We start from the raw sequence: 10,035 nt of genomic DNA on the forward strand, positions 1-10,035 counted from the left end.
AAATATATATATATATATTCAATGGGAAATTTAGAAATACCAGTGCTCATTCTAACCTTTATTTATATTCTGACTTCACATCATCATCTGCATGTGGAAAGAGCTTCCAGTGGGCTCAGCTGGGCAAAACCATCACAGTGTCTCCTAGATGTTTAAAAGCTTGCTTCCAGAATGCTCAGCTCAAGAAAATTGGGGACCATAAGCTTTCAACCCACGTGTTTGCCTGCCTTTAGCCATGGTTCTTAGGGCCCCTGCTACATACTCTTGCTTGCTGTATACATCCCACTCCTCTTGCCTATGCGACTCATCTTCTGGCACTTACCCCTTTCAGCAAGAGGTTGGACTTTTAATCATAGCATAAAGCATATGATTCTCTCTTATAACGTCTATTTAAATTTATTTTCTCTTTCGAGTCTTCCTAAAGATTGCTCCCAGGGGTGGTGATTCGTCTCAGATGCTCATCTTGAAACTGAAATTGCCCTCTGAATGGGGATGAAAAGAATATTTTAACATGGGATAATATGTTCCACTATTATGGAATCTGGTAATGAATGCAAGCAGATATATTCAAAATGAGGCTGTGCAATTATGCACATCTGATGAAAATGACAGTCTGCAGGTGGCATACCACTTTGGAGGTGTGATCACAAACACCAACTCCCTCAGGAGATGAGGTAGAGGCAGTTAGTACTTAAATTAGTTTATCTTTAATTTGCATTTGATGTTGGCCCACTAGGAGGTAGAGGGTTGATGAGCTGAGAGTTACTGTTTTGCAGAAGAGCTACTTTCCCTTCAGCACATCTGGAGACTTGGCGTGTTCATGAACTCTGCATAGTTTACACAGGAGACTCTTTGATGCACTGTAGCTGTCTTAGCTGCATGTGTAGGGGTGATTCAGATTTGGAATATGGTGTTCCAAGTAATGATGGATCTATGAACATTCTTTGTTGCACCATGTTGTAGTGAGTCCTTAGTTTGAACATAAGACATTCTACAGTCCTACTTCTTGTTGACTGTTTTGTTAGGATCTTTGGTACAAAAGTCAGTTTTGCATCACTAAATAAAATATCACATTGGCCAGTGGTTTTCAAACTTAGCTAAACATTAGACTCTTTAGAGACTTAAAAATCTCAGTGCCCAGATTGCGCCCCAGACCATTTACATCAGGCTTTCTGGGTTTAGGGCCCATACATTGGTGTTTTTGAAAGATCTCCAGTAGATTTTAATGTGCAGCAAAATTTGAGAGTCACTGGCTTGGGTGCAGGGGCAAAGGGAACTTCTCCTGTGCCCTCTGGACGTTTGATTAATTTGAGTCTATGAAAATGCGCTTACAGTAGATTGACAGGAGAAACTCATATAAAGTTATTACATGTACCAGGTCATCACAGGAAAGTGAGTGCCCAATAACCCAATGAGATTTAAAGCTTATAAAGCTTATATACCCTTCTTCATAAGGGAGAGGGAAGTCGGGGATGTAGGCAATTTTAAGAGGAAGCAATTTTTAGAGGAGATGAATGGGTCCGATGAACAGACAATATCCTGAGACAGAGTTCATCTGGGTTCTGGTGGTGTCAATTCTAGCTTTCTTTCTAGAGAGTTACTCTTCCCCATTTGATGAGATTCTAGGGAGGGGGCTTAAAACCATTGCCTTCCTTCTGGAGGAACTTCCCTTAGTCAGATAAGGGACCTTCAGAGAAAGCCCCTCCCCGTACTTTGGGAGAGGCAGAAGGCTGAGAAACGAAGGCGGGAAAAGTTCAGAGAAGCATTGGTTCTAAAGCTGCTGCTTTTGTTCAGAGTACTCAGTATGTCCATCGGGCATGGACATACTGTAGTCCCAGCTCTTAGGGAGGGAGGAATGGGAGGATAGCTCGAGCCCAGGAGTTGGAGACCTGCCTGGGCAGTATAATGAGATCCTGTTTTCCACACACATGCACATACACAATACTCAGCATGTCCAAGTGCCATATTTTGGGATATTGTTTTCTGATCCTCAACATGGGCAGTTTCATGGCAGTTGGATGGGTGGTTGTGGGCTCAAGGTAGACAAATCCATTTGTAGGGGAAAGGGGATATTGTGCTATGCACTGGTAATAAGGCTAAGTGAAAATGGTTTCCCAGCCTTACAAATAGAAAAAGTAGTCAACCAGGCATGGTGGCTCATGCCAATAATCTTATCACTTTGGGAGGCCAAGGTGGGAGGACCACTTAAGCCAAGAAGTTCAAGACCAGCCTGGGCAACATGGTGAGACCCCATCTCTATAAAATTTTTTTAAAAAATTAGCTTGGCATGGTGGTGCATGCCTGTAGTCCCAGCTACTTGGGAGGCTGAAGTGGGAGGATGGCTTGAGCCCAGGAGGTTGAGGCTCCAGTGAGCAGTGATCGCTCCACCTCACTCTAGCCTGGGTAACAGAGTGAGACCATGTCTCAAAAAATAAATAAAAATAAATAAAGTAAGGCCGGGTGTGGTGGCTCATGCCTATAATCCCAGCATTTTGGGAGGCTGAGGCAGGTGGATCACTTGAAGTCAGGAGTTCAAGACCAGGCTGACCAACATTNCCTGGGCAACATGGTGAGACCCCATCTCTATTAAATTTTTTTAAAAAATTAGCTTGGCATGGTGGTGCATGCCTGTAGTCCCAGCTACTTGGGAGGCTGAAGTGGGAGGATGGCTTGAGCCCAGGAGGTTGAGGCTCCAGTGAGCAGTGATCGCTCCACCTCACTCTAGCCTGGGTAACAGAGTGAGACCATGTCTCAAAAAATAAATAAAATAAATAAAGTAAGGCCGGGTGTGGTGGCTCATGCCTATAATCCCAGCATTTTGGGAGGCTGAGGCAGGTGGATCACTTGAAGTCAGGAGTTCAAGACCAGGCTGACCAACATTGGGAAACCCTGTCTCTATCAAAAATACAAAAATTAGCCTGGTGTGGTGGTGGGCACCTGTAGTCCCAGCTACTTGGGAGGCTAAGGCAGGAGAATCGCTTGAACCCAGGAGGCAGAGGTTGCAGTGAGCCAAGATCGTGCCATGCACTCCAACCTGGGTGACGAGAGTGAGACTCCATCTCTAAATTAATTAATTAATTAAATAAAATAGTTAGCAAAATTGAAGAGACCAAACTGGGTCTTCCCCTTCCCCTAACCTATAAAGTGTTCTCCTCCCTATTAAAGCATTCAGTCATCAGTGCGCAAGAACACAGATGATAGCTCTGTTGAAGATAATGCAGGATAAATGCCTAAACTGGTGGTTTTCAAACTTGACTGCATGTTAGAAGTACTTGGGGACCTTTAAAAATCCCTATGACCTGGCCATATCCCAGAACAATTAAATCAGAATCATTGGATGTCAGACATCAGGATGTTGAAAATCTCTCCCAGTTAATTCCAACTTGCAGGCAGGATTGAGACCCAGTGGCCTGTAACAGTGGTCCTCTAAATTCTGTATATTTAGAATCCTCTAGGAGATTTTCTATAAGTCCTGATGCCCAAGCCACACTCCACAGCAATAAAATAAGAATCTCCAGGGCAAGACCCAGATATCAACATTTTATAAGCACCCCAGGTGAGTCCAATGTGCAGAGGACAAATTTGAAAACTAGTAGTTGGAAAGAGAAGTTAATGGAGAAAAAAAGAGGACACAGAAAAGCATCACTAATTATATCCACCTGGTCAATTTGCCCAAATCCTATTCTTTGTGGTGATTAGAAATTGCTAGATCTATAGCTGCAACATAAACCATCCTGAGAACAAGCTGCATTCATTCTCTTATTTGGAGATTGAGTGTGAAGATAACTCTCAATCAGAAAACTCCACATCAGCATTTTTTCTCACCTGGCTTCAGGTTCTATTTTAAAATTTTCTATTAAGCTATACTCTTTATCCTAGGAAAGTAGTTCTTAACCTTGGCTGCACATTAAAATCACATAGGGGAGATTTTACACTTTCACTGCCCAGGTCACACTCCAAGCCATTTAAATTAGTGTGGTGGGTGAAAGGGGTTGAATGGGGTGGTGTTCGTACTTTTGAAATTGAAATTTATACTGAGATTATTGTAGATTCATATGCATTGGTTTTGTTTTGTTTTTGTTTTTGTTTTGAGATGGAGTCTCGCTCTGTCACCCAGGCTGGAGTGCAGTGGCACGATCTCTGCTCACTACAAGCTCCGCCTCCTAGGTTCATGCCATTCTCCTGCCTCAGCCTCCCGAGTAGCTGGGACTATAGGCGCCCGCCACCACGCACAGCTAATTTTTTGTATTTTTAGTAAAGACGGAGTTTCACCGTGTTAGCCAGGATGGTCTCGATCTCCTGACCTCGTGATCCACCCGTTTTGGCTTCCCAAAGTACTGGGATTACAGGCATGAGCCGCCGTGCCCGGCCCATATGCATTGGTTTTAATTTGCATTTTCCTAATGGCTAATGTTGTTGAACATCTTTTCATGTGCTTATTTGCCATCTATATATCCTCTTTGGTCAGATATATGTTCATAACTTTTCCCCAAATTCTAATTCAATTATCTGTATTTGTACTGTTGAGTTTGGGAACTGTCTAGATCTTCTCCGTACTTCGTCAGATGTGGGTTTGCAAATGTGTTCTCCCAGGTTGTAGCTTGTCTTTTCACCCTCATTACATGGACTATCACAGAGTAGAAGTTTGTGATTTTGATTAAGTCCAGCTTATTTTTCCTCTTACAGACTGTGCTTTTTAATGAAGCCGAAGAGCATGTTGCCTAGCCTTAGACCCTGAGGATCTTCCTCTATATTTTCCTATATAAGTTTTATAGCTTTACATTTTACATTTAAATCTATACACTGAGTTAATCTTTGTATAAGATGTAGGGTTTCAGTCTAGGGTCTTTTTATTTTTTTCTTTCTTTGCCTGTGGATATTGAAGCATCAATATCTTTTAAAATCTCTCTAAGCAGCCAAGGCTGAGGACCAGTAGCATGGGATTGAAATTAAAAATCTCAACTCTAAGGCCTCCCACAAAGAACAACAGAAATCTGTGCTTTTAGACCAGCACTGTCTAATAGAAATGTAAAACCAGGCTGGATGTGGTGGCTCATACCTGTAATCCCAGCATTTTGGGAGGCCGAGGCAGGAGTATCACTTGAGCTCAGGAGTTCCAGATTAGCCTGGGCAACATAGTAAGACCCTGTCTCTATAAAACTGTAAAAAAGCAAATTAGCCGGGCATGGTGGCACACCCCTGTAGTCCCAGCTACTTGGGAGACTGAGGTGGGAGGATCATTTGAGCCCAGGTGGTGGAGGCTACGGTGAGCTGAGATGGTGCCACTGTACTCCAGCTTGGGTGACAGAGCAAGATCCTGTCTCTAAATAAATAAATAAATAAATAAATAAATAAATAAAACAAGTCACATATATAATTTAAAATTTCTATTAACCTCATTAAAATTTTGAAAGGTTAAATTAATTTTAATACAATATTTTATTTAACCCAATATGTCCAAAATATCATTTTAACTTGTAGTCAATATGCAAATTATTAATGAGACATTTTGTATCCTTTTTTCTGGACTAAGTCTTCAAAATGTAGTATGTATTTTACATTTTCAGGACGTCTCAATTTGGACTCGCTACATTTCAAGTGCTTAATAGCTACATTTACTTAGTGCCTACCAAATTGGCAGTATAGTTTTAGACAAAGGCAGTCTTGTTTCCCACCCCCATTCTTTGCATGTTTGTTGACTGAATGTTAAATTTCTGTACTGTTTCTTCCTGGCATAACTATAGGACTATTCATTTCAAACAATACAGGCCGTATTGAGAAAACCTTGCTTCTGCTTAAAGCGGGATGAAACAACTCTTTTCTAGACAAATACATTCATAGTGGAATGTGCTGCCATAAATATTTATGTTGGGCTGACAGTGATGGGCTCATAGCCTTGGAGCCATGATGTCTTCCCTCATTCTTTGATTCTTATCTTATTTTTCCTCAACTAAAGTTATTAAACTCACATGAGTTTGCACAGTGTTCTAAATTCATGAGGGCCTTGTTTATAGATGAAACTGTGCAGCAGTAAGGGTGAGACAAGGTACATCTTATATGTCATCATTTAAACTGTCGAAGGAACAAAGAGCTGAACAAGACTGATTTCCATTCCACAAAATGAAGCATGCCACTTTAAATAAATGTACCTTTAGCCATGTCTACAGCATGGACTAGAACAGTTTCTCAACATCAGCACTACTGATAGTTTGGATTTTAAAGTTTTTAACAATTTTTATTCTTTGTTGTGAGGGGCTGTCCTGTGCCTTGTAGGTTGTTTAGCATCATCTCTAATCACACTCCCACCCGAGATGAGACAACCAAAAATGTCTTCAGATATTGCCACATGTCCCTTGGGAGTCAAAATGATCTCCAGTTGAGAATCACTGGACCACAATGAAATGAATTTCTGATGCATGCATGGAGGTTTACTTCTTTGTTTATTCCTTTTTTCTTCTTTCTGGCCAAATTTGAAACTTTTTATGACTAATAGTATTTCTTTAATATTAAAGATTAATATTATGGAATGTCAAGCTCTCCAACTTGTTTTCCTCTTTGGGGGAAATTATATTGTCTAAAAGTGCCTGTGATATTCTTTGGTCATTGATAAAACAGCACCGAAGCCATTTTCATGGGGTTCTCAAGAAATCTGGACAGAAATAGACTAATCATTAAGCATACCTCAGGCTGCACTTAGTGCCACTTCCTTGTAACCACAAGTCACGTAACACTAGATCCTGACCATTTCCAGGCCCATTGTTCCTATCAATAGGATCTCTGACGTTAGAAATCACAAGGCTTCTGTTTAAGAATTGTTTCAGCAGATCCTAAATTCCAGTGAAACAGCTGGTACCAACCAATATGAAGTCCCCTGCAGAGGAACCCAATCAGTGTTAGAACACAGTTTCTTCATCTCCTTGTCCCATGACTTCACCCTGTACTCTTCAAGCAATCAACGATCTCCACACTCTGGCCCACTCCAAAACCCTTAAAGCCCCTAGCCCCAGACTGCTTGAAGAGATGGATTTTGAGTTTCCTCCTATCTTCTTGTTCATTGTCCCTATAATTAAACCTTTTTCTCTGCTACAACCTGGTGCCTTGGTGTATTGATTTGCTGTATGCATCCAGCAACAGACCTCTTACAGTAATGTTTGTTTCAGGCCATGGTACTATAAACTCTTTGAGATACAGAAATAGGACAGATTCTTATCTAATCTTTGAATCTTTGATATAAAATTTAAGTTCTAAAACAGTCCTCTATACTCTGCTTGGTGAATTCCTGCTCATCCTACAAGGCCAGTTCAAATGCCTCCTCATGTATGAAAACTTTGCTAATTTCCCAAGGCAGAAAATGACCCTTTGTCAGAGGTTTCTTAGATTTTTGCCAAAGCTCCTCTAAAAGCATCTATTATTATAGTCATCCCTGAATAGTGAATGAATGCATGATTCCAAGTGACGTTATGGGTAGGGGGTTTGAGGCATGGCAAACTTTGATTAAACTGGGAAGTGTGTTTTATATATGCACAGACAATGTACAGAGCAAAAGTAACCAGTAAGTGGAGACACGCTTGGGACATGGCCAAGAAGCTCTCCAAAAAAGTTAACACAATTCATAGAGGATTGACAGCGTCTATAATGGAAACCAAAGACCATATATGTACCATATAGCGTCTATAATGGAATATAGACAGCATCTATAATGGAAACCAAAGACCATATAATGGAAGCCAAAGACTATAATGTAACCAAATAGTTACAAAAAATGATCATCGGTGCTGCTTACACTCTTAAGTAAATTGGAATCAGTGTAGCAAACTCATCTGATTCTGTGACCAGTGATTTTCAAGATGTACAGACAAAAACAATGAATATCCTTTACGGTCAAGAATCTGTGAATAAAATGTTATGTTGAAGCTGAAATAGTCATTTACACAAAACATCACTGGATTATAATTTTATAGCTTTGCTTTATCTCACTGCACATCAGAGAGATGTCTAAACTTAAGTGGGACTGTCTGACTAAGCTAGAATCTTTGGAAGAACCATAAATCAATTTCCTGCTACCCGTGATAAATAACAGGATCCCAAACAGGCCATATTTTGCTTTTTGAAGCACCAAAGTCAATCTGCCCTTAAGAAGGAATACTCAACTCAGTGATTCTCTAACTTTAAACCACTTAAGATTTATAGATACTAACAAGCATCCGGATCTCCTGAAGGATTCTGATTCAGATCTGGGTGGGGTTTTAGAATCTGCGCTGCTAATAAGCCCTGAGCTGAGATGATTCTGATATGGGTGGGTCAATGATCTCTCTTGGAAAGAAAACAATGAACTCTAACCCAATGGTTCTCAGCCACAGTGGGAGGGGTAGGAGGGAGGCCTCAACGGTTGATGGGGAATTTTGGAATTTTGCCCCAAGGACATTTGGCAATATCTACAAAGTTTGGATGACAATGGCAGTGGGGCTGTGGGGGGGTTAGTTCTACTGGCTTCTAGTAGGCAGAGGCCAGGGACACTGCTAAACCCCCTGCAGTGCTAGAACAGCCTTCTGCGGTTAAGGAACCCTGGGATAACCCACTGGTTCTGAACCTTGGCTACACAGTGGAATTACCTGGGGAGCTTTGAAAAATTCTTCTGTCTCACCCTTAAACAATCTAATTAGTCTGGCATGTAGCATGGGCCTCTGGGCTTTTAAAACTCCCAAAGTGGGCTGGGTATGGTGGCTCACACCTGTAATCCCAGCAATTTGGGAGGCTGAGGTGGGAAGATTTGCTTGAGCCCGGGAGTTTGAGACCAGCCTAGGCAACATCGTGAGACCCTCTCTCTATAAAAAATTAAAAAATTACTGGGTATGGTGGCGCACACCTGTGGTCCTAGTTACTAAGTAGGCTGAGGTGGGAGGATTGATAGAGCCCAGGAGATCGAGGCTGCAGTGAGTCACAATTGTGCCTGTGCATTCCAGCCTGGGTGACAGAGGGAGACCCTGTGTCAAAACAAACAAAACAACAAAAAACAATGAAAATAAAGTAAAACTCCCGAAGTGATCTTTAATGTGCAACCAGGGTTGGAAATCACGAGTATAGGCTGATGGTCCTCAAACCTATTGTATCAGAATAATCAGGATAGTTTTAAGAAATATATTAAATAGATTGCAGAGCCCCACTCTTAGAGTGTAGGTCTAAGGTAGGATCTGAGAATCTGCATTGCTATGTTTCTAGGTGATACTGGTGCTGCTAGTTTGTTTTATTTTGTTTTTTTGAGACAGAGTCTCACTCTGTTGCCCAGGCTGGAGTGCAGTGGCACGATCTCAGCTCACTACAACCTCTGCCTCCCAGGTTCAAGCTATTCTCCTGCCTCAGCCTCCTGAGTAGCTGGGATTACAGGCGCATGCCACCACACCCAGCTAATTTTTTGTATTTTTAGTAGAGATGGGGTTTCACCATGTTGGTCAGGTTGGTCTCAAACTCCTGACCTCAAGTGATCAGCCTGCCTTGGCCTCCCAAAGTGCTGGGATTACCGGCATGAGCCACCACACCCAGCTGACACTGCTAGTTTAGAGACCACAATTTAAGGCTGTCTTGTGAGGCATTGGAAAGTAACTCCCTCTGTTTGGTCCCACTCTGATTCACCATTTCAATTTTGGGGCCAGTAAACTAGAAATAGCATTGATGACATAAATGTGCTTCTGCCAAAATGAAGAAAACAGATCAGGTCATTTAATGAAAATCAAGTGAAATTACATGATTTCTAGTAGCAATGAGAATGCAAATAAGCATAAACAGCAATAGATAAATCACTTCATGTTTTTGTTTAGCAAAACTTGTTAGGGCCTGTTTATATGTATTTGAAAAAAATATTTTCCAAGAAGCTTGAACAGTAAATTCAAGTCCGACGGGAAAATAATTTTAATTGAGATGGTTGCCAGAAGGGTCAATAGAGAAGTTTTTGTAATGGGAACATCTCAGCACTGCTTTCAAATTCATGCTAACTCACATTCTAAATAAAAGCCTGAGAAATTAAAAAAAAAAAAAAAA

This window comes from Rhinopithecus bieti, unplaced genomic scaffold (assembly GCF_001698545.2).
Source record: "Rhinopithecus bieti isolate Rb0 unplaced genomic scaffold, ASM169854v2 scaffold_41677, whole genome shotgun sequence".
In the NCBI taxonomy this organism is placed as follows: Eukaryota; Metazoa; Chordata; class Mammalia; order Primates; family Cercopithecidae; genus Rhinopithecus; species Rhinopithecus bieti.